The 26670-nt window shown below is 40.0% G+C and overlaps 1 protein-coding gene across 3 annotated transcripts in view; it reads left to right on the forward strand.

The window, feature by feature from the left end:
• Positions 1 to 4066: 4066 nt before the first annotated feature.
• slc7a6 (solute carrier family 7 member 6) overlaps positions 4067 to 26670 on the forward strand; it is a 91686-nt gene continuing 69082 nt past the window's right edge. Inside the window, exons 1-2 of one of the 3 annotated variants that reach the window (XM_039763201.1) lie at positions 4067 to 4179; positions 9782 to 9939. The gene's annotated coding sequence lies outside the window, so the exon portion shown is untranslated. Of the gene's footprint in view, positions 4233 to 9781; positions 9940 to 26670 lie in introns of all 3 variants that reach the window. The other 2 variants (XM_039763200.1, XM_039763199.1) reach the window with 2 other exon arrangements.

Below are 26670 nucleotides of genomic sequence, written 5' to 3' on the forward strand. Positions count from 1 at the left end.
TGTTGTGAAAAAAGCTTTCCTGTATATTAAAATAAATCATCCTCGGAGGCCAGATGAAAATGCAGAACGATTGTTTATTTGCACATAGATATGCAAAAAAGTCTCAGTCCATGAAGTGAGCAATCAAAAAAACAATTCATTCCCTTTTATACTTTTCCATTACCATTACTTTATCTAATATATCACATCATCTGACTATTAATAGGCAAAATTCTATCATTTTAACCAATCAATCACAGCCACCAGTAACATCGTATACATGTTGATTCTTCTATTATTCTGAGATCAATTCATTTATAGGGGTGACCTACGGGTTTTACCATTACAAACTTCATACAATGGGAGACCGAGCCTTTGCAGCCGCTGCTCCACGACTCTGGAATGCCCTACCAGAGAGCCTTAGAACACAGCAGATTGTGGGCTGTTTTAAAAAAGAGCTAAAGACTTTTTTCTATTTAGGAAAGCTTATTAACAAGAATGCTATAATTATTGTTGTTTTATCTCTGTTTTTATCTTGGTTTGCCTTTGTTTAATCTTTTTACGTTGCACTTTGAGATTTACTGCTAATGTAAAGTGCCCTATAAATAAAATGCATTATTATTATTATTAATCTTATCACCACTTCACAATAGGGGAATTTGGACTTTCTCACTAGTTTGTTTTTACTTTTTAAGGGGATGTTCATTACATTTATTTCATTTTAAACTTAGCAACTATCTTGGTTGGCTCCTCTAGATGAGGCAAAAGCCTCACGTGCCCAAGCTTTAAGACATGATTAGTTAACCCTTTAGTTACCTTCAGTCATTTTCCTTATGTTTTAATAATCCATTGTTACAACTTCATTTAAGTATATAGGTTAGGAGCAAGCCCTGATAGCGCGTTGGTGCACCCACCACACGATGAACCACCTGGATCGGGAACCGAGTGCAGCAGGTAACACCTCAGCACCACACTGGGGCAATGTGAGTTTTTTTTTTTTTATTGTGGATGGAGTGCCAATCCTGCCACCAACCCCCAAGTTTTCCCTGCAAGTTGGAGGACCTGCTTGCAAAAATGGATATGTTTATTTTAAATTGTAAAAATTATGATGTATTGATTAAAAATATTTTTATAACTCTACAGTCATTTAACATGTCTGTATTCCAACAGTTAAAAATACAACTGTACAAAACTCTGAAATTACAGTATGTTTATTATGACATATGGTATGTAATTGGTTTTCCCAATTACTGAAGACGCACAACCCTAATGCCACTTTTATAACTGTACAAATATATGTCAACTAAAAAGATATTTTTTTATGTATAAAGTGTTTATATTTAAAATGTTGATACAACATTTATTTATTTAAAAACAGTGTAACTCAAAGTGCTTTACAATATGACAAAAAGAAAATTATATGAAATAACAACAAATAAGATTAGGCAGTAATATTAAGGAGTAGGAAACAAAAAAAGTAAGGTCAGATAGCTGCGAGGACAGAAAAAAAACTAAAAAACTCCATTTAGGCTGGAGAAAAAAACCAAAACCTGCAGATGTTCCAAAAGCTAAAAAGACTGCTTAGTCCCCACTGGGCATCCTACCTAACATAAATGTTCTTAAATCAGTCCACTTGGATTTTAAGCTTAACATGATGGACAGCTGGGACTCACCCACCTTCAAACAATCAATGCAGGGGAATGTATGGTGCCTTGATCAGATGGTGGTGGTGCAGATAACCACCACAGAGGAAACCGGAAAAGACAGCAGAGAATAGTACAGATTAATACAGATTGTGGACCCCTGAAGAATATGATAATTTTATGCCCATATAGTCCATCAGTAATACAACTAAACTGTAGCTATGAAAAATCCATATTAAATTAATGGGTTTATTTTTTTTTTTAAATGATCCACAGTATTAGCCTGGCAAATTTATATCAGTAAAGTATTACAGATTTTGGGTGCCTAACAGCGAAAGGCCAACTCACCAACTCTTTTAAGTTTAGCTCTTGGAATTATAAGCAGACCTCCATTTGAAGATCTAAAGTTACGACTTGGAGTGCAAAGGATAGGTATTCTAAAATATAGGACAGAGCAAAATTATTTAAAGCTTTGCAAACCATTTGCAGTGTTTTAAAGTCAGTTGTGAATGACACTGTAACCAATGTAACAATGCTAAAGGTGGCGAGATGTGCTCAAAGTTTCTTTTCCTGCTTAAGATACTGACTGTTGCTGCCTTTCTTAGGTAGTCCTATTAGGAGTGCATTAAACTAATGTAGTTGACTAAAAACAAAAGTGTGAACTAATTTTTCAGTGTCTTGTAAAATTATAAGAGATCATATCAAACTTTTGCTATTTTCCTTAAGTGAAAAAATGCAGACTAAGCAATCTGGTTAATAGGCAATTTAAAGTTTAGGTCAGAGTCAATAATTATTTATAAATGCTTTACCTCTGTCTTGAATTTTAAGCCTAAGGGATGCAGTTTATTTCTAATACCCTTGCTATATTCACATTTGTCAATCACTAAGATTTTTGCACAAACAAGTATAGATCCCTAAAACTCTTTGCAACCTTTTTACAAAAACGGAGAAACCTTATGCAAATTAACTGCATTTATGCAAAATAGTCATTTTTAACAAACAATCTTAAAACAGCACAAACTGGAAAATATCCCCAAAAAATTGCACTCTGTCTAAGCCCTATTTTCTCCAAATGAAAAATATTTTTAAAATTACCTGATTCGGAGAGCCTGTCCCCTTGGCAAAATTACTGTGTGAAGCTGTAATACAAATGATGATTATATGGCTATCACATTGACTTTGTTTGAACAGAAATGAACAACATTAATGCCAGTTGTATTAGAAACAGATACATACAGTAGAGCTTACAAACACTCTTGTACTGATTTCAATTAACTTAAAGGCAAAATTTTTCTCAGAAATAGCTTTTTAAAGTTTTGAGTAAACTGAACATAAAGAAACTAAGTACTGGCAATATACCCTAGAAAATGATTCATGCAATTGGTTCTGGTGTTTAAAACAATGAAATCCACTTACGTTGTTCAAAATTATACTTGTAAATGTCACACCCAAGAAAATACACTTCAGTTCTACTAGAAAAGGATACATAAAGTTTTAAAACATGCTAATTTTCAGTAAAGTCAATTTAAATTTTATGGCCCATATGGGACAACCGTGGGCCGAGCCTTCAAATAGTGGTAGTACTTTTACAAGTACTGAACACTGTAAAATTCCTACTAATGGGGTTAAGTGCTACACCAGAATGACTTGCGATTTATTCTAAATTTGTATATTTACTTATTTGGCTTACGCAGTTATTCAAGGCAACATTTTTGATACAACTGGTTACATTTCTTTTGGTTTGGAGGACAGGCAGGTGAAGTGACCTGCTCATGTGTCTGTGCCGTAACCACTACACCACACTGCCGTTCTATTAAATTATGCATTTTGATAAAGTCTTGCTTATCATGATGTCAGAGTGGCGAACTATCAGTACTTCACAGAGCATCATGCACAGCGAGAACAAAACGCTTTACAAAGCAATCAGGAAGTGAGCGTTACTAAGCTGTACAAAAACTGTAACCAAGAAGGAGCCCCAAAATTACACCTGTCATTTACAAAGGCACTCTCAAAATAGAACAAGCGAAAGTGTCACAAATGACATATGCCGAAAAACGTAAATTCTGTAAATACTATTACGTATATGACGTATGATTAAATAGATTTCTCCGAACTACAGAAGTGCTTGTTTAAAGCCTATCCTGAAAGCATCCAGCAAAATTACGAGAACCACCCCAAACGAGCGCTTGTCACCATTGAAAATCTAAAAATTTTTATTTTGTTTTTAGTGAACATATACGACACAAATGTTAAGATTCTTAAGTTATATTAAGCATTTTGAAGTCCAAACCCTGTCCATTAATTTCGTTTAACAAACTGCAAACCCCAGACCAGCGAACCATTTGTTCTTCGATCTGCAGTTTTTTTGACTACCGCATCCTGGAAGACTGTTGAGCGCGGGGGGTGGTGACGCCTAACAGTCACGTGACGAGACGCAACGTTTCGACTGTACCTGAATTGAAGCGCTGTGCATGTAAAGGCTGTTGGTGCATCGTGGCCTGGGCGTAGCGCCGAGTGATGAGGTTGGTTCATATTTGCAGCACAAGGGAACGCGGAGGTAAGCGGTTGGCTTGGTCTTGTACACGCATCTCAACAGTGGGGTGGAAATGTGTAAGTTAACCGTGTATGTCCCGTGCTGGCTTATGCCATACCCGGTGCCCCTTCTCAGTGGGAAAACGGCGGTCGCATTGCCGCCGCGAAGGGCTAAGGGGTTGTTAAGGTAGCGTGGATAGCTTAAAGCTTCCGCGGTGATGTCACGCAGTGCCGCTTTCCACGGACACGTTGCGGATGCGTTTTGTGACTGAGGTTAAGACAGTTTATCAAGTTTTATACACAGATTTATTCAAAAGGAAGTTTCTGAAAAACGCTTCCTTGTTTCTTTGTGCCGAGCTTGTACTGACGTTGTTGTCGTTGTTTTCTACATATATTCTACATATATAATACATACATCCTATATGTGGTGGTTAGGTAGGGTGGATCTTGAGTTCGGTAGACTTGGCTCATGCACGTTATGCAAAGTGTGTGTGTGACTTGTGTCTTTGATTGAATTATTTTTTTATTGTTATATATGTATTTATTTATTTTGAATAAACAATAGATCCATTAAGTTTTTAAGGCCGGATTGGTTATCTGCTATAGTCGATTGCCCCGTAGTTCTGTTATTTATCAACGAGTTGACTCTATTTACAGGCTGTACGAGTTTGTTGGTTGTCGTTATAGTTTGGTATTCAGAATCGCGAAGGAAGTCTTTCCCTGTGTCACGAATAGAATGACCAATTTTACTCATAAGCAGGACAATACAAGAAAGGTCGCTGTTTGTTAAGGAGGGGGGGTAGGGCTAATACTTCCTGTATAGATAAGAAGGTCGCATCATTCCACTTATGAGAATGGCACTAAATCGGAGGGAGAACACACGGACACATCCAAAATTGGGCATTCAGGGCAAGTTTAAAGTCATCAGTACATTTGCAGGAGAACCATGGTCCATAGAGATTTAAGGAAAACGTACGAACAGCACATAATAACCAGGCGCGAATTCAAACCATCTCTTCTAGACACTAAGCAAGATGTATTTTACGATTAAAGTTTTACATTTTTTTCAACACTTTTTGACAGATATTTCTTTGAATAGAAAGGCAGTGCCGATGTTGGAGGTTTGCCTTTTGCTTCTAATTATCTGTTGACTGTTTTTCATAAAAGTGTCTGAATAAGTGCTTTAATTTTGTTCAGAGTGGTGATACGGTGCTTGGCACAGCTGCCTCACACCTCCTGGGACCATGATTTAATTCTCAAATGGGTCATTATCTGTGCAGTGTTACTTTGCATCTAGAAGTGGATTTTCCCAGGTACCTTTGGTTTACATTCACAATCCAAAAATGTGCTTATTTGACCATTTAGTGAGGATTCCTGCTTTGTGCTGGATAATGTTGTCAGGTGTTGGGTTACACACAAATAAATAGGTTCAAGAGTGTACCATACAATGGACTGCTTATCCTGACTAGGGCTGTTTTCTTCTTTGTGCCCAGTGCTACTTAGGGTGTACTCTGGTCCCTGTGATCCTGAATTTATGGTTTTGAGAATGTGATATTTCGCAATTAGCAAAAATACAGGAAATAGGGTGATTTCAAATTGATCTTTTGTCAGTCTGCCAAACACTTTTGTGTTACAAAGAAAATTCAAAATGCAATGCAAGGGATTATGCAAAAATGTCATAGTAAGATTACGTTTAGTCAGTCAGTCATTTTCCAACCTGCTATATCCTAACACAGGGTCACGGGGGGTCTGCTGCAGCCAATCCCAGCCAACACAGGGTGCAAGGCAGGAATAAATTCTGGGCAGGGTGCCAGCCCACCGCAGGACACACAACCTAGGGACAGTTTAGGATCGCCAATTCACCTAACCTGCATGTCCTTGGACTGTGGGAGGAAACTGGAGGAAACCCACGCAGACATGGGGAGAACATGCAAACTCCATGCAGGTAGGACCCGGGAAGCGAACCCAGGTCTTCTTACTGCGAGGCAGCAGCACTAGCACTGCGCCATCGTGCTGCCCCAGATTACGTTTAGCTCTGGGTTATTTAAGTGACTTTTGAATGCATATTTAAGTATCAGCATTTTTATCTTCTTTCCTAATCCCACATCCCTAATTACCCTGAATACATTCATTCATTTCCTTTGCAGTAATAGTGAATATGACTTTGCAAAGGATGTTGGAAGGAAACTAGCAAGTTTTCATTAAAAATAAGAACAAAATTGATATGAACAGACATTTAGTGTGCAAACACACTTCTCAGGTAGTCTTCACTTGGGTCTGATTGAATTAAAGCAGAAACTGCTATTTTGTGTGTAATAGCAAGTTAAATGCACAGAGAGCTAAAAATGGTAGTGAGCAACATTTCAAGTAAAATCCTAATTATCTCTTATCAGCATAGATTAGTTTTAATTATGTATGTTTTCTGTTTTCACAAAACTGTAAATTTTTTTTAAGTTGACAGGCAAATATTTAATTAAACAAGTTAAAGCTCTTGTCATTAGGAACAATGGTAAATAATGGCCGCACAATTATATTATTATTTTAAATAAATTCTATAGCAGCCAGAGATTGCCACGTGAATGCTAGTTTTGCATTATCAGCTTTAAAATGAAAATGAAAATTTGGCTCTTTTTTAATTAAGCCTGTTCAGTCTCAATGATAAAACTTTGTTTTTCTTTATCAAACACCTAACAACTTTTATCTGTGAATTTTTTTTTGCCTCCAAGTTCTCAAGTATTTGTCCCACATTCCCAAAGATACAGTATGTGTGTTAGGTTAATTAGTTTCACTAAATGTTTTCTTTGTCATTGTGGCAGTGCATTCTTTGTTGGACTGTCATCCCATTACTGCTGCTTCCTGCCATATGTCCAATTTTGCCAGAACAGTCTGCAGTCTCATGTGACTTAGAATTGTGTGATACAGATTTGGAAATCATGTTATTATATTAACAATGCACACAGATGATTTGAAATACACACAAGCAGTTCAGCACATTAACATAATGACAGAGAGGGTGAGATGGTTGAATTCGTTAGTGCATGTGTTTTTCCATCTTGAGCTTAGCATCCCCCATTTCTTCTTCAAGTCATTCTCTTTGTGTTCTTGGTCCCTATAAGAAAAAAAAATCCTCAAGAGCTGATTTCTCTGTAGACATACCCAGGAGTTAATGATAAACTCACACTTATTTTTAAAGGTGCTGTTTAAATGAAATCAAAATTATGTATTGTGTAGTGAATGTGCATAACTTGGCAAAGTTGGTGACAAATTGGATAGAATGTGTATTAGAATGTTGTCACATTTTTTTGTATCAAATAGGCATATAATAAAAGAAAAATTGTTTTGAATCCTTTTTTACAAAGTTGCGATTGCTGTTTTTTGTTATCCTAAAATTGGTGGCATTTTATACAACTTCAAATTGGAGTGGATGTCAGATTACGCAACTAGAAATCAAAGGGGAGAACACTGATGACATCACAGCACAGTTTAAAAACTGTCCAGGCATTGCAAGCCTGCAGCAAATAGCCTGACTGCAATTGTGTGGTACAAAGGCTTTCAATGTGTGGCATGTTCAGCCGCAATCTAGGCCCTTTTTATCCTTTTTGCATTCTGTAATGAAATTTCAAACACGCAACATCAGGTCAGAGGTAATCCCTTTTCTGTTTGCACACACCTGTGTTTCTTACTCTTGAAGGCTATATTCAGTGTTTTGTACTTCTGGGTGAGTGCTCATTGGTCGTCAACTCTCATACACACACAACCTGTTTAATTTAGTTAAGGCGAGTTACAGACATTTCTGACTGAGTCACTGGGAATGTCAAACTTCATGACTGACTGTCAGCAGAGCGACATAACCAACACTAAGATTTTATAAATTAAATCTGTTACTGAAAAATTGCTTGAAGAATCATGTAGTGTAATAAGGCATTAACGTAAACACACTATTGCAGGTATGTACTACCACTGTTATTACTGTTCTTTGGGATCCCATCTTGAGAATTCTTTAATTTCATCCTTGACACATGGGACATTTGCTACCTTTCAGGTAGTGGAGTCATTTAAAATGTTTTCTTATTTGTTGAAAAGTGTAAGCCGTCAACCTGTTTCTGCCTACACTGTCAATTTCAGGACTCCATTCAAGTGTGGAATTTTAAAAATAGCACAACAATGCTGTCTCTTGCATCAGCTGGGAAAGCAAGGAAAGAGAATTACATCAGTGCTTTGTCTATAGTAGGCAGCATTATGATCTGAGTTTAACTTATTCAAATGAGCAGCTTTAGTGCCACCCATAGGAGAGTCAACAAAAAAGTATAAGGCTGCCATAGTCACATGGTCATCATTATTGTGTGGTAAAACTGAGCAGTCCTAAATATAGCAAACTATTTAAAAGAACAATAAAATGAGCAATAATCCATTGGGCCAACGCTGGCAAGCACCATGTAGTGGTACAGTACTTGAATATTTTTAACATTAAATGGTCCGTTAAGTGCAGTTGAATAAAGATGTTTTAGGTCTTACAGCAGCCACTCTTAGTAGTCAAAGAAATCTGATGTCCAAGAGATCTGCAAGGTTTAGCTTAGATAAACTGAATAGCCTATTTCCTCTTTTCCTGTATTCATTATTTATTTACAGTTTGAAAGGCATTTTGCACAGAATTGAGATCTAAAATATTTTGTGCACTATAATCTTGGTTTTAAATTTCAGTATATAAATACAATGCCTGCATTACCTATCACCCCCAAACTCAGTTTTATATATGGATTAATGGTGGCTGATAGTGAGTGGGCTCAATGGGCTGCAAAAATGTTTTGGGTTCAGCTAATAAAGTAATTATATATAAACTATTGCATTAAAGCAGTGCTTCTCAATTATTTTCTGTCATGCCCCCCCTAGGAAGAAGAAAACATCTCGTGCCCCCCGCGCGACTATAAATAGTATCATTTGTCTATAAAATTGTTATAAGTACACCTCTGCATAACACTGTATCCTTATTAACGTATAAGAGAATATAAAAGAAAGAAATATGGACCAATTTACAACAAAGAATAGCTGTATTAAATGTAACAGAAAAGATTTAAAGTGCATTCTAAATTCAAAAAATATTTAAAAGAAAAATAAAAAGCATGTTCCCCGAGGTCAAACGCGCCCCCCTTGATGGAGGGGGGTGCGCCCCACTATTTGAGAAACACTGCATTAAAGTAACATTCTGTTTACTTGCCCACTGCAACATCTATAAATATGTATTGTAGCTCATGGGTTGATTATACTCTGACTGATTTTTTTCCTCTGTGATCAATAATACTGTTTGTCTGTTAGCTTTAGATGTAAAAGAGGATTGCTTGTTTAATTATTGGAGTAATCATTAAAAAAGTGCTAGTGGGCTCTTAAACCTGGGCAATATGATCTGTCAGGCTAATGAATCCCTATTCGTCTTAATCATTTTGAGGAATCATTACTGCAAATACTGATTTCCAAGGAACACCAAATGATTCTTGGGAAATTTAGCATGGAAAGCTTATAATGTTAAAGTCATTTGGTCTCATCCATTTCGAGATGTATGTTGAAAACAGAACTCCGTTAGCAGCGTTGTTACTTTTCCTTTTTTCTTTTTTCTTTTTTTTTGAAAAAAGTATGTAAGTATGACTGGCAGAAAAAAGCTCAGAAAGGAATGGAAAAGACAGATAAAGCTTCATCTAAGTGTAAACAGGCCTCAAGTTCAAGTTCAAGATACACCCTAGCAGAGACTGACCTGGAACAGATAGACGAAAGAATGGATCTCTAGGAAAATGTGAGTAAGTCTGAAAATAAATTTAGAGCACTTGATGCTCAGCTTCAAGACGTTAAAGGAAGCATTCATGACACATATTGAAATAGTCGAAATAATGGCTTCTGCTGCTAATGAAAAAACAATGGCTACTAAATTTTAATGCAAAGCGCTTGGAGACAGACTAGCTGTGCTGAAAAACAGATATATAAGAAGTAATACAAGAATTAAAGGTCTCCCTGAAAACCATGAAAGCTCAAACCCAGTGAAATTTATCACTGAATTATTCTCTCAAATAATTGGTTTGCATATGCTGGATTTATGTCCAAGTGTCTGTTGATGGCGTTATCATTTGATAGCCAAGATTCGGCCAGCTCTCTGGCACTTTTAGTATTGGCTTTAAATTTTACTTGTATATTGTCCCAGTTAAGTGAATGTCCCGTTGATTTAGTGTGTGTATAGATCAATGATCGTGAGTCCTTTCATACGCAAACTTAAGAACATGTTCGTAATAAACTAAACTTTACACCCAATAACCCCCTTCCTGATCATACTGACATATATATATACACACATACAGTGGTGTGAAAAACTATTTGCCCCCTTCCTGATTTCTTATTCTTTTGCATGTTTGTCACACAAAATGTTTCTGATCATCAAACACATTTAACCATTAGTCAAATATAACACAAGTAAACACAAAATGCAGGTTTTAAATGATGGTTTTTATTTTTTAGGGAGAAAAAAAATCCAAACCTAAATGGCCCTGTGTGAAAAAGTAATTGCCCCCTGAACCTAATAACTGGTTGGGCCACCCTTAGCAGCAATAACTGCAATCAAGCGTTTGCAATAACTTGCGATGAGTCTTTTACAGCGCTCTGGAGGAATTTTAACCCACTCATCTTTGCAGAATTGTTGTAATTCAGCTTCATTTGAGTGTTTTCTAGCATGAACCGCCTTTTTAAGGTCATGCCATAGCATCTCAATTGGATTCAGGTCAGGACTTTGACTAGGCCACTCCAAAGTCTTCATTTTGTTTTTCTTCAGCCATTCAGAGGTGGATATGCTGGTGTGTTTTGGGTCATTGTCCTGTTGCAGCACCAAAGATCACTTCAGCTTGAGTTGACGAACAGATGGCCGGATATTCTCCTTCAGGGTTTTTTGGTAGACAGTAGAATTCATGGTTCCATCTATCACAGCAAGCTTTCCAGGTCCTGATGCAGCAAAACAACCCCAGACCATCACACTACTACCACCATATTTTACTGTTGGTATGATGTTCTTTTTCTGAAATGCTGTGTTCCTTTTACGCCAGATGTAATGGGACATTTGCCTTCCAAAAAGTTCAACTTTTGTCTCATCAGTCCACAAGGTATTTTCCCAAAAGTCTTGGCAATCATTGAGATGTTTCTTAGCAAAATTGAGACGAGCCCTAATGTTCTTTTTGCTTAACAGTGGTTTGCGTCTTGGAAATCTGCCATGCAGGCCGTTTTTGCCCAGTCTCTTTCTTATGGTGGAGTCGTGAACACTGACCTTAATTGAGGCAAGTGAGGCCTGCAGTTCTTTAGACGTTGTCCTGGGGTCTTTTGTGACCTCTCGGATGAGTCGTCTCTGCACTCTTGGGGTAATTTTGGTCGGCCGGCCACTCCTGGGAAGGTTCACCACTGTTCCATGTTTTTGCCATTTGTGGATAATGGCTCTCACTGTGGTTCGCTGGAGTCCCAAAGCTTTAGAAATGGCTTTATAACCTTTACCAGACTGATAGATCTCAATTACTTCTGTTCTTATTTGTTCCTGAATTTCTTTGGATCTTGGCATAATGTCTAGCTTTTGAGGTGCTTTTGGTCTACCTCTCTGTGTCAGGCAGCTCCTATTTAAGTGATTTCTTGATTGAAACAGGTGTGGCAGTAATTAGACCTGGGGGTGGCTACGGAAATTGAACTCCGGTGTGATACACCACAGTTAGGTTATTTTTTAACAAGGGGGCAATTACTTTTTCACACAGGGCCATGTAGATTTGGATTTTTTTCTTCCTAAATAATAAAAACCATCATTTAAAAACTGCATTTTGTGTTTACTTGTGTTATATTTGACTAATGGTTAAATGTGTTTGATGATCAGAAACATTTTGTGTGATAAACATGCAAAAGAATAAGAAATCAGGAAGGTGGCAAATAGTTTTTCACACCACTGTATATATCACATATATACACACATAGCTATACTAATAAATGGCAAAGCCCTCACTGACTCACTCACTCACTCACTCACTGACTGACTCACTCATCACTTATTCTCCACCTTCCCGTGTAGGTAGAAGGCTGAAATTTGGCAGGCTTATTCCTTACAGCTTACAAACAAAAGTTAAGCAGAATTAATTTCGAAATTCTACAGGTAACGGTGATAACGGTCGACAACGTCCGCCATGTTGAACTTTCTTATTTATGGCCCCATCTTCACGAAATTTGGTAGGCGGCTTCCCTGCGCTAACTGAAACCGATGTACGTACTTGTTTCGGTGGTATGACGCCACTGTCGGCTGCCATATTGAACTTTCCAACGTCACTTATTCTCCAACTTCCCGTTTAGGTAGAAGGCTGAAATTTGGCAGGCTCATTCCTTACAATTTACTTACATAATTTAAGCAGGTTTCATTTTGAAATTCTATGTGTAACGGTCATAACGGTTGACAATGCCCGTCATGTTGAACTTTCTTATTTATGGCCCCATCTTCACGAAATTTGGTAGGCGGCTTCCCTGTGCTAACCGAAAGCAATGTACATACTTATTTCGGTGGTATGATGCCGCTGTCGGCCGCCATATTGAACTTTCCAACGGTCTTTGTTACTTATGGGCCCATCTTCAAGAAATTTGGTATGCGGGTTCCCAATGCTAACTGAATCCTACTTATGTACATATATACGTCCATATCCTGCAGCTCAGTCACCGTGTGAGGCGGCGTTGGTCCCCCATACCAACGCCTCCCAAGTTGTTGGCTGCCTGCCCATATAAGGCCGTCCGTCGCTCCGGTCTCTTCATTTCCTTCCTTGCTTCCCCACAGTATTAGCTTCGACTGCGATAGAAAGGGATGTTTTGATGGAACTGAAGCGCACGGATAATCCGTACGACAGAGTAATTAAACTGTTTTTGAGGAAAGAGAGGTGGATGGATTTTGTTTACAAATAATCCGAATTTTTGGTGAGTAAAATGTTGCGATTTTCCTAAATAGTATTGCAAGTTTATGAGTTATTATTGATGTTTTTTATGTGATGTCGCGGCTGTGGCTGCAGTAGAAAGGAACTTGTTCACCCCGGTTTGTCTATTCAATAAAGGCATTTATTGTGGCTACAGGAGTTATCATATATATATATATATATATATATATATATACACACACTGCTCACAAAAATTAAAGGAACACTATTTTTATTGGGCCTGGCATGAAATCAATTAAACCTGTCTGATAATTTTCTGGTTGGTTAAGCAGCTGAGGTCATTGTTAATCACTTTCAGCTGTATTGGTGTTCATGGACTTAACGACAGGTGCACTAAAGTGGCAACAATTAGAAAACCCTCAAAACAGGACTGGTTTTACATGTGGAGGTCATTTCAAGTTTCTCCCTCTTGATCTTTTTTGGCTGGTTTTCCACTCATGCTAGTTTTGGCTTGAGTAATTATCTCTACTGGCAGTATGAGGCGATTCCTTAACCCTACAGAAGTTGCACAGGTTTTCCAACTTCTCCAGGATGGCACATCCACACGTGCTGCAGCAAGAAGGTTTAATGTGTCTCCCAGCACAATCTCCAGAACATGGAGGAGATTTCAGGAGACTGGCTGTTATTCTCGGAGAGCTGGACAGGGCCGCAGAAGGTCCTCAACCCATCAGCAGGACCGATACCTGCTCCTTTGTGCAAGGCGGAACAGGCTGAGCACTGCTCGTGCCCTACAGAATGACCTCCAGAGGGCCACTGGTGTGAATGTCTCTACCCAAACAATCAGGAACAGACTTCATGAAGATGGCCTGAGGGCCCGACGTCCTGTAGTGGGCCCTGTGCTCACTGCCCAGCACCATGGAGCTCGACTGGCATTTGCTCAAGAACACCAGAATTGGCAAGGCCGCCACTGGCCCTGTACTTTTACAGACGAGAGCAGGTTCACCCTGAGCAGCTGTGATAGGCGTGAAAGAGTCTGGAGAAGACAAGGAGAACGATATGCTGCCTGCAACGTCGTTCAACATGACAGGTTTGGTGGTGGGTCAGTGATGGTCTGGGGAGGCATATCCATGGAGGGACGCACAGACATCTACTGCGTAGGAAATGGTGCTCTGACTGCCATAAGGTATCGAGATGAAATCCTTGAACCCATTGTCAGACCCTACGCTGGTGCAGTAGGTCCTGGTTTCCTCCTAATGCACGACAATGCCCGCCTCATGTGGCAAGTGTATGCAGGCAGTACCTGGAGGATGAAGGAATTGAAACAATTGAATGGCCTTCACGATCCCCTGACTTAAACCCAATAGAACATCTGTGGGACATTATGTTTCGGTCCATTAGGCGCCGCCAGGTTGCTCCTCAGACTGTACAACAGCTTAGGGATGCCCTCATACAGATCTGGGAGGAAATGCCACAAGACACCATCCGTCGTCTCATTAGGAGCATGCCCGACGTTGTCAAGCATGCATACAAGCTCGTGGGGCCACACAAGATACTGAAAAGCATTTTGAGTAGCAGAAATTAAGTTTTGAAAAATGGATTAGCCTGCCACATCTTCATTTCACTCTGATTTTAGGGTGTCTACACAATTGAGCCCTCTGTAGGCAGAAAACTTTTATTTCCATTAAAAGACTTGGCATCCTTTTGTTCCTAAGACATTGCCCTGTCGTTATTTGTATAGATATCCAACTTCATATTGAGATCTGATGTATCTAAAGTGTTCCTTTAATTTTTGTGAGCAGTATATATATATGTGTATATATATATATATATATATATATATGTATGTGTGTGTGTGTGTGTGTGTGTGTGTATATATATATATATGTGTGTGTGTGTGTATATATATATGTGTGTGTATATATATATATATATATATATATATATATATATATATGTGTATATATGTATATACAGTAATCCCTCCTCAATCGCGGGGGTTGCATTTCAGAACCCCATAATAGACTAAAAATCCGAAGTAGAAACCATATGTTTGTGTAGTTATTTTTATAAATTTTAAGCCCTTATAAACTCTCCCACACTGTTAACATTATTAGAGCCCTCTAGACATGAAATAACACCCTTTAGTCAAAAGTTTAAACTGTCCTCCATGACAAGACAGAGATGACAGTTCTTTCTCACAATTAAAAGAATGCAAATAGATCTTCTTCTCTTCAGGAGCAGAAAATTTCAGAGGGAGAGAGAGAGAGCTCGCTCGCAAAGAAAAGCAAACAATCAAAAAATCAATACTTGTGCTTTTAAGTTTGCCGCGGCATTTTTAGAGGAGCGTCAGTATCTTCTAAGCAAACAGCCCCTCTGCTCACATCTCCTCCGTCAGGCGCAGAGAACGTCAGAGAGCGAGATTAAAGCAACAATCAAAAAATCAATACGTGTGCTTTTGTGCTTTTAAATATGCCGAGCACCGCAATAAAGCGGCATTTTTTTAGAGGAGCGTCAGTATCTTTTAAGCAAACAGCACCTCTGCTCACAGCCCCTCCGTCAGGCGCAGAGAATGTCAGAGAGGTTGAGAGAGAGGCAGAGACAAGCAAACAATCAAGCTCTGCGAGGGATGCATATCTTATAGCATTGAGGAGTTTTAGTTAATATGTAATACATGCTCTGATTGGGTAGCTTCTAAGCCATCTGCTAATAGCGTCCATTGTATGAAATCAACAGGGCAAACAAACTGAGGAAGCGTGTAGCATAAATTAAAAGAGCCATTGTCCGCAGAAATCCGCGACCAGTGAAAAATCCGTGATATATATTTAGATATGCTTACATTTAAAATCCGCCATAGAGTGAAACCGCGAAAGTCAAAGCGCGATATAGCGAGGGATTACTGTATATATAATCTCCCGATCTACATACTGTCAAAAAAACGCCGTGGCACAACACGAGAGGCTTCGCCTCTAGCACTGATGTCCGAGGTTCAATTCCTGACAGGGGGTGCAGTGAGTGTGTGTACACCTGATGAGCCCAGAATTAGGGTGAACCACGTACCGCGTATTGTTTGTATTATTTAACAGTAAAACTATTTCAATATATTCAATATATATAAATCAGCGCTTCCCGATTCATTTTACCCTCGCACCCCCTTATTTTGAGAAGAAGTATGAAAAAATATGAGGTTAATGCAGAAAAACAGATCACCAATTGAAGCTTTATGAATAATGGATACTTTATTCACCATCAATAATTGTTTAGGGTTAATAGGGTAAAGCCCTACTCGGTGTAATCCTCCTTCCATTTTCTAATTTTTTTGTGACTACCCATGATTAAATGAACAGTAAAAAAGTAAGAGCGAAGCGAGGGCCACTTATTGAGGCAGGCAGGCGACAGCTCATTAGCTCGCAGGCTCGATGTGGTGCGTGTCAAGTCGCTCTACAATGTGCGATCAGATTCGAAAAAATATATCTTTTCAAGTTCTATTTGGATATAAGTAGGTTCTATTTAGTCGACAGAAATATCTTTGGTAGGAATGTAAGTTGAATTTAGTCTTTAAATTTTTATGGTGAAGAAAAATGTATGCAATGATGAGTAAATTTAACTTACATTCCTACCAAAGATATTTCTGCCGAATAAATAAAAATTACTTATATTTAAAATTTAAATAGAACTTGAACAAATATGATAGTTCATAATACCCACGCAGCACTAAGTGCACATAAAAGCGGGAGTCATCCATTTTAACAGGCAGCGTATTGCACTGATACGAAATAGCCTGCCCATTTAACTATTTATGAATGGATAAATAAAGTAAAATTTTGTACAAATAATGTTTTTCATTTTTCTTCCTCGATGGATTCTGGCACCCCCAGCAACAGCTGTTCGCACCCCAAAGGGTATGTATATATATATATATATATATATATATATATATATATATATATATATATATATATATATATATATATATACAGTAATCCTCCTCGATCGGGGTTGCGTTCCAGACCTTCATGATAGGTGAAAATCCATGAAGTAGAAACCATATGTTTCTATGGTTATTTTATATATTTTAAGCCCTTATAAACTCTCCCACACTGTTTATAAATATTCCCAGAGTTATACAGCATAATCCTTTATATTCTCTTAGATATTAGGTAAGATTCATTGAAATTATGTATATAAACACACTGTTTATATACAGTAAAACCTAAATATTATTTTAAAGATATTGAGTGTCTCCGATATCACATGTTACAGCCATTACGATAGACATGCCACCAGCAATAAATACGTACAATGCAACAAAAATAGTATACAGTAAATGTGTGTGTACAGTGACACTAAACGTACGTACATGTACTAAGTACTGTAAGTAGAAAATTAATTATGGTTACTCACCAACAATGACACGATGACTTGTCCGATAACAATGAGTTTTATTTTACTGCACAACAAAGGAGAGCGTTACAGCCCTTAAAGGAGCCACTTCAGGCGATTGTGTAGCACTGCCGTTGTTCTTCTTCTGGCAGTCTTCAATCCAAATCCCTAAAGCAGATTCCATCCAGACTACTGCCTTATTACATCCACTTACAACTTGTTTTGCACCCTGGTTAAAAGGACACTGCGGCCGTAGATCTTATATTCCTTTCCTACTTTTTAAATAAAAGAATCGTAGCCTTCAACAAATCCAAAGCGTTTACCTTTTCGCAATCGTTAACATCTTCCGTTTGCGCTTGGGCACGGCCCCTGAAGCAGTAGCAGATCGTTTTGGAGCCATAATGAAGGGCTTGACTATGCACAAAGATAAACACAAAAGAGCACAACTCTTTACACAGCGAAACACGTTGATGCTGAATGAGTGAGACGAGACTTCCTGGTTAACACTGCATTCAGCAAGCAGGAACTTAACTGGGTGCTCTGATTGGTTAGCTTCTCAGTCATCCGCCAATAGCGTCCCTTGTATGAAATCAACTTGGCAAACCAACTGAGGAAGCATGTACAGGAAGTAAAAAGACATTGTCTGCAGAACCCGCGAAGCAGCGAAAAATCCGCGTTATATATTTAGTTATGCTTTCATATAAAATCCGCGATAGAGCGAAACCGCGAAAGTCAAAGCGCGATATAGCGAGGGATTGCTGTGTGTATATATATATATGCCCATATAAGGCCGTCCGTCAGCGGCAATCCAATAGAAACACTGCCGCTAAATATTCACGGGTGAAGGACTGTGCTTATGCGAAGATGAGATGGTCAGGGTGGTGTTTGGCACAAACTCAGCTAAACTGCGAGAGAAACTTTTAAGTGCCGGGTCTTAGCTAACATTAAATACAGCCGTGGACATCACACGAGATGGCACCAGTACAGCTGGGAACCTTCGATGCATGTACACCGAGCGGTGTACACCGATCTAAATACTCTCAAAGACAAACCACACGCCGTGGCGCAATGGAAGAGGCTTCTCCTCTAGCGCCGACGTCCGAGGTTCGATTCCCGAGAGGGGGTGCAGTGAGTGTGTACGCCTGATGACCACAAAATTAGGGCGAAACACATGTCGCATACTCTTTGCATTATTTCACAGTAAAATTATTTCAATATATATATATATATATATATATACTAATAAAAGGCAAAGTCCTCACTCACTCACTGACTCATCACTAATTCTCCAACTTCCCTGTAGGTAGAAGGCTGAAATTTGGCAGGCTTATTCCTTACAGCTTACTTACAAAAGTTGGGCAGGTTTCATTTCCAAATTCTACGCATAAGGGTCATAACTGGAAGCTATTTTTCCCCATATAATGTAATGGAGTCTTGAGTTGGAGATGGCGCGGGGGAGTTTGTGTGACATCATCACGCCTCCTACGTAAGTCGTAGAGCACAAGGAAGAACTCCAAACAGCGATCAGCACAAAACGCCATTTCACAATTGAGAAGGCAGAAAAACATTATGAAGCAAATGATGCATACAAGCATATTCATAAGTACAGCTACTGCGGAAACAAAGCACGGCGTGAACCGTAAGTTTATATTAAATTAAGTTCATAGGCTACCACTAGCGTTTGTAATTTAGTGCCTGCCCATATAAGGCCGTCCATCAGCGGCAATCCAATACAAACACTGCCGGTAAATATTCACGGTGAAGGACTGTGCTTATGCAGAGGAAGATGAGATGGTCAGGGTGGTGTTTGGCACAAACTCATTGAAACTGCGAGAGAAAGTTTTAAGTGCCGGGTCTTAGCTGACATTACGAGATGGCACCAGTACAGCTGGGAACCTTCGATGCAAGAACACCAAGCTGCTCACGGAACTGACGCAGTGCACAGACAAAAGCAACAGTTCCAAAGAGTGCTGAACAAAACCGAATTACACAATTGAGAAGGCAGCAAAAAATATGAAGCGCCTTATACATACAATCATATTCATAAGTGCAGCTACTGCGGAAACAAAGCACACGGTGGAAAAAGTGAATGTCCTGCTAAAGAAAGACAGTGTAAAAAAAACCCGTGCATGCAGTTTGTCACATCACAGATAAAAGGAAGACGAGCTGTTTATTGATGCAGTAAGGAACTAATCGATGAATGAAACCTCTTATCTTTACAACGATTGACAAACACGGAATGTAACTTGAACACATCCTACAAATACGAGCCTGATTGAAAGAAATAATGATAATCAAATCCTTGATGACAGCAACATTCAATAACACTCACAAAACAATTACTGTATATTGACAATCATGTTACGCTATTTTTAAAATGTTCCCTTTTCTTTTCATAACTTCTACTTCTCCACTGCGATACGGGTATATATATAAATGTATATATATACCCGATCTACAATACATACTTTAGCATAGACAAGCCACACGCTGTGGCAATTGTAGAGTCTTAAGCCTCTAACGCCGACATTCGAGGTTGATTCCGAGAGGGATGTACTGACTATGTATGCGCTACCGATTCATTTTACCTTAGCATCTCCTTGGTTTGGGACGTATGAAAAATATTAGGTTAACGCAGAATCATGTTACGTTATTTTTAAAATTTTCCCTTTCTTAGCACAAGCACAGCTGAGAAGCTTGATGCATGTACTCCATAACGCGTTAAAAATAACGCATTTAATCACACTTTCAATTCCAAGCAAACGGGAACTTTTGTCAATGCATGATTTCCTGGTACATCCATTACACTGATGCACACATCACAGCTACAAAAATGTTAGAGTCGGAATAAAGCGCGTTCCTACGACTGATCATTTCGACTTCCCAAGCGAAGCCTTGATAAAAGCATGGTTTTGTGCACACTGAAAAGCAAGCAAAATTAGATGCATTACAGAAAGCGGACTTTGTGGCTCTTACTGGGGATCATTGGACTTCCGTGACCGTTAGTAATTCTAAATACATCTAATTACAAAATGTTCAATGATCACACTGTTTTAGCCTAATGTACAAAATAATTTTGGCTAATGTTACTCAGAGTTTAAAGAGTAAGCTGGTCAAATTACCTTTTATGTTTCTGACTTATTTTTTAAGAAGAAAACTGCACTTTATGGTGAAATTTTGGTTATTATTATTTAAAGACAATACTATTCTGAAAATGTACTTAAAGTACTTAAACTACCACTTTATTTTTAAGTCTGCCCAATTTTAACCAGGGATGATATTTTTGTTTCTGTTTTGAATTCAAATGCAGTTTAAAGCTTTTTTTCAGAAATTAAAACAGCTTCAGTTTACAATATTCATGTCCATGTCTATTATTTGATTCTGTAAGCCCACTAAAACCGTTTTAAATAAAAAAAAAAACATTTGCGATTTGGGGCAAATTTACGTGTCGATTACATACGATTAATCAAGATTAATTCTTACACAGCCTCTAATTAATTGGATTACTTTTTTTAATCGAGTCCCACCCCTAATATATGTATATATGTGGATATATATATGTGTATATACAGTATGTATATATATGTGTATATATACAGTATGTGTATATATGTATGTGTGTATATATATATGTATATATATATATGTATATGTATATATATGTTTATATATGTGTATGTGTGTGTGTGTGTGTGTATATATATATATATATATATATATATATATATATATATATATATATGCCAGCAACACTCATATCAATGACAAAACAATTACATTAACAATCATCTTACGTTATTTTAAAATGTTTGCTTTTCTTTTTCATAACTTCTTTAACACACTACTTCTCCGCTGCGAAGCGCGGGTATTCTGCTAGTATATATATATATAACGTAGATCCCGTTATATGAGCCAAGAATTTCGTCCTAGATTTTTGGCTTGGAGTTTGGGGGTCACTTTATACAACGAGTATCGTTTCAGATTCAAGATTTCCAGCGCAATACCGGTTTTGCCGATGAATACGGAAGTAAATAATGACGAAACCACAGAGCCATCTTTCAGATGAAGAAGTAACTTTGCATACCGGTTTAAATTAAATGAAGAATTTATTCAAAAAAGTGTTTTAGTTGTTGATTTTATTAATAAAATTTATAATAAATTATCGGGAAGTTTTAAAATGAAATTTTTTGTTTTGATTTACGACCAACATCTTATGCTATTTAAATGGATGCGGTCACGTGTATCCGCTTGCGCGATTGTAAACAAACAATCGAGAGTATTAGTAGCATCAGTCGGAGCCCAGATACATGTGTTTGTGGATGAAATTTCCATCATTTCATTGATTTACCTATATATATAATTCATTAAGACCATGCAAGCAAGACGCATAATTGCTAAGGAAGGAAGAGAAGGTAAAAGAAAGTGATCGCAATCGAAACGAAGATGGACAGTGTGTGGAAATATCTGCTCCCTTCCTGCAGCCCAAAGATGTCAAATTAAATGGTGAGTACAGTATGAAATTGTTTCTAGAATAGAATGCCTTTTATTGTCACTATACGCATCTACAACGAGATTAAAAGCAGCTCCTTCAGTGCAGAAAAAAGTTCTGTATAGGGCTTGTATGGTTGTTTTTATCTTTAGCATAACGCCGTATCTGCGGCCCCTTCTGCTTTCTTTCCCTCCTCCGTCTGTGTCGTCTCCTTGACCCGACAACAATCCACGGAGAGCCCGCTGATCTCGCTATGTTGTCTGGGATGTTGTGCATGTGCTGAAAAACACTCAAAACAGATGTCTGGCTCTGGATGTCTATAAGGTTCTGAATGGTGTTGCGGATGTTCGCCGAACCGATCGTGCACAAACAAGGACAAAAAAAAAAAGTGCAAAAACAACAAAAAAGTGCACTGAAAAGGAGAGCCCTGACCGCTGCGACCATGCGTGCCGCCATGCTCCTAGCTTAATCGAAGTAGGCTAGGCACTTTTATAACTTTTGGTTAGTACATTAGAAAAATTATTGGTGTTTTGGTAAATTATGCACATTATACAACACTTTTTTATTATGAAAAGGTTAAGTAAGTGTTACAGTGGGAGGTTCGGAACGCATTATGGGTTAGCCTTTGCAAACGAATTAAGTTCGTAAGTCAAGGGTCCACTGTATTGCGTATTTAAGTTAATCAGATTTATAACAAGTCTCCTGAAATCCACCCGCCGATTGTACCGTATTTGCGTATATAGTTTCAACACATAGGTTTCATTTTACCAATCACTTCCTGGTTTCCATCAAAAATGCCGGCAGTCTCAAATTCTCGCCGATAAACATAAATATACCCGAAGAGACACTTTTAAGGAAATTTAGAAAATTTTGCTTGGAGAAGGGGGTCGGCTTAAATACCGGTCATCGACAAATACATGTAATTTAGTGGGTAGAGAAGGGCTTCGGCTAATATACCAGGTTGGCCTGTATTCCAGGATCTACGGTATATATATATATATTGTCAGGGATGCCAGGGGCAACGACCCGGCCGGGACGCCGTGAGGGACCGGAAGATGGTCAAAGCCCACCCTGGGTCACGTGGGGCCCACCTTCCTGGTTGCTCTGGGGGCCACGGGTACAGGGCATGGAAGCTTCACCCTGTAGGGGCCCGTGGTCACTGCCAGGAGGCGCCCCAACGCCTTGGGGACCTGTTACCCCAGCACTTCCGCCACACCAGGAAGTGCTGGGGGGAAGATTTAGGACGGCACCCGGAGAGCTGCCGGGAGGACAGCCGGCACTTAAGCCATGCTGGGGTGTGGCCAAGGGAGGAATGCCGGGAACACCTGGTGCTCATCCGGGGACTGCATAAAAGAGGCCGTCTCCATTCATTCTGTCCTGGAGTCGGGTGGAGGCAGGACAAGGCAAGAGAGAGAGGAGAGTGGAGGCGGCCCGAAGAAAGGCATATTGTGGCCAGGACTGTGTTTGGGGTTTGTGCACTTGACTTTTGTAAATAGTTATTATTGTAAATAAACATGTGGTGGTGATTAAGAGCATGTCCGCCTGTCTGTGTCCGGGTTGGCTCCACATCTGGCGTAGCCGGCAGGATGCTCCACCTGTTTCAAGGCGGGGACCTGATAACAAATCTGTTGTGGACGGCCCGGTGCAGCAGGGGTTCCCACCTACGTACCGCGGGTGCTGTGTGCACACAGCCCCGCGGGGTAAAGGAACCCCACGGACCGCCAGGGGTCCGCGAGAAGGCCATTTTTCCCTGATGCGGGCGGGCGACGTGCATACCAGGAGTGCAGCGGTCTCCAACGATCGCGCCTTTGCTGGAGGCGCCCGGGACGGCATGGCGTCAAGAGAGACCACGCCGAGGATGGTTCCTCGGTTGGACGAGTCTGGGGAGGCGAGTTCCCTGCCTAGTGGCAGCCGGCCCGTGGGGGCCAGGCATGTTTTTTCTTTTATAGGCAGGGACTTCCCGGATCCGCGTCAGTGGCGGGCGCATGCCGGTCTGCGGGGCTCTGACAGCACGGCAGCAGCCGCGAGGGCTGCAGAGGAGGAGACGCTGCAGCTCGAGAGGCTCTGGCAACAGCAAGGCTGCCGGCAAGCACGTCGCCGCCGCAGAAGGGGAGGCAAGATGGCCGCGGACCAGAAGTCCCTCCCCCTGACAGGCACGCGATTGGACAGTGTGTCTTGTGGGCCCGCCGATGACTGCAGAGAGGCAGGACCAAGGAATGTCCATCACGGGCAGGGGGAGACCTGATTGGGCCGGAGGAGAAGGCCCACAGGAAGTGGCCGGTGTCGGAGGCTGACAGACAGGTAGGCTCCGCGTCGGTTAACTTCCTGTCTTTGCCGGCTGCTCTGGCGGAGCTGGAGGCGAGCCTTCAGCCCGCGGAGCAGCGTCTGTTCCAGGTGCTATGTGCCCTCCGGGCTGATGTGCAGGTACTGGAGAGGAAGGCGCTCACGGCGCTAAAGGCGTTTGGGATAACTGTGATGCCAAATATCAGCTTCGAGTAAGCAGCCCTCCGACAGGAGGTGCGGCGCCGCAGGCTGTTTGCATGGCGAGGGGGGAGTCTGTGAGGACGCTGAATGGACACGGGCTGCTAAGTGCCCCAGGTCCTAGCGCCCTCTGCCCCGAGTGCTGGCCGCCCCCTGCGGGGGCAGAGGGAATCCCTGAGGCCGACGGAGAGAGCGCAGGTGGTGCCGGCGGTTCCACCATCAAGAGAGACACGGAAGCCGCGGAGAGGGTGCCGAACAGGGACGGACCCCGTGCGAGCAGTAGGACCCCCTTCGTTGGGGACCTGCCCTCAGATGTCGGACCGTCTGTTGAGGGATCTCTCTGCTGGTGTGCGGGTGCCACCACGGCTGGAGTAGGCTGCAAGGGAGCGAGTGACTCCGACCAAAGGGGCGCAGAGACCTCAGAAGGGGCCCCGGGGTGCCAGTAAGAGGGGGGAGCACAACCTGTGGAAGGCACAGGGGAGCACCAAGTGGTGGTGCTCAGGCCGCGTCTCTGCCCCTATCCCTGCTTGGTGTGGTGGTGATTAAGAAGCATGTCCACCTGTCTGTGTCCGGGTCATATATATATATATATATATATATATATATATATATTCAATGTGTTTTCTTTATTTTCATGACCATTTACAGATTCTCACTGAAGGCATCAAAATTATGAATGAACACATGTGGAGTTATGTACTTAACAAAAAAAGGTGAAATAACTGAAAACATGTTTTATATTCTAGTTTCTTCAAAATAGCCACCCTTTGCTCTGATTACTGCTTTGCACACTGTTGGCATTCTCTCGATGAGCTTCAACAGGTAATCACCTGAAATAAAACCATTTCAGGTGACTACCTGTTGAAGCTCATCGAGAGAATGCCAAGAGAGTCAGCAGAGCCTTACTGGAAATTTGAAATGGGAGTTCAGAGGGTATAATGGTGATGCCAGGAATAAATTCAGAGTGTGGCGGTCTGCTGTTTTTTTGGGTAGCTGCCTTCACACAGCTTCTCCGCTGCTTTAGAAATGAACGCCATATAAAGCCATCTTTTCTCCTTGCTTCGCGGTTCTGTTTTATTGTTTGTTTATTACGATTCTTATAGTTATTGTGTAGCTATTTGAGACTTACTTTACTGTTCCGGTACCCATTTCCTTTATTTAATCCGCGGTTTGTACGTTATTTTTTGTTCATTTATTACGATTATAGATATTTATTGATTCCCTTCTTTAGCTGACTGCCTGCTCATATAAGATGCTCCGCTGGTTTTTTTTTAAACTGCCTTTACACAGCTTCTCCCCTGTTTTATAAACGAACGACATAAAGCCATCACCTCGTCAATTGTGTAATGCGTTTTTTGAACAGGTTTGATGCATGGAAGTGATCACTCGTACTGCGTTCAGTCAGTTCACGTGGGCTGCTCTCTTGTGTGATGTTGCGATGTCCACGGCTTTATTTAATGTTAGCTAATACCTGGCACTTAAAAGTTTCTTGCTACAGCAATTTTAACTCCGTTACAAAGTGATCCAAAGTCTCGTTTATACCTTGTGTCTTTTCAATAAACTTGTATCTCGCGAATAAAGTTTTCGCCGTTTTTCTTCAGCGCTTTTTTTAATATATACAGGGTGGGCCATTTATATGGATAAAATGGGAATGGTTGGTGATATTAACTTCCTGTTTGTGGCACATTAGTATATGTGAGGGGGAAAACTTTTCAAGATGGGTGGTGACCATGGTGGCCATTTTGAAGTTGGCCATTTTGGATCCAACTTTTGTTTTTTCAATAGGAAGAGGGTCGTGTGACACATCAGACTTATTGGGAATTTCACAAGAAAAACAATGGTGTGCTTGGTTTTAACGTTACTTTATTCTTTCATTAGTTATTTACAAGTTTCTCTTTGTTTAAAACCATTGACAAGTCGCAGAGGTTAACACGTGAGGAGCGGATAGAAATTGCGTTGATGTCTGGTGAACGCAGTAACCATGTAGTTTTCCCCCTCACATATACTAATGTGCCACAAACAGGAAGTTAATATCACCAACCATTCCCATATATATATATATATATTTAATATAGCTGAATACCTGCGCTTCGCAGCAGAGAAGTAGTGTGTTAAAGAAGGTATGAAAAAGAAAACGAAAAAATTTTAAAAATAACGTAACATGATTGTTAATGTAATTGTTTTGTCATACGAGTGTTGTTCTCATATATATATATATATATATATATATATATATATATAGCTATAGCAA

This window comes from Polypterus senegalus, chromosome 9 (assembly GCF_016835505.1).
Source record: "Polypterus senegalus isolate Bchr_013 chromosome 9, ASM1683550v1, whole genome shotgun sequence".
NCBI classification, from domain to species: Eukaryota; Metazoa; Chordata; class Cladistia; order Polypteriformes; family Polypteridae; genus Polypterus; species Polypterus senegalus.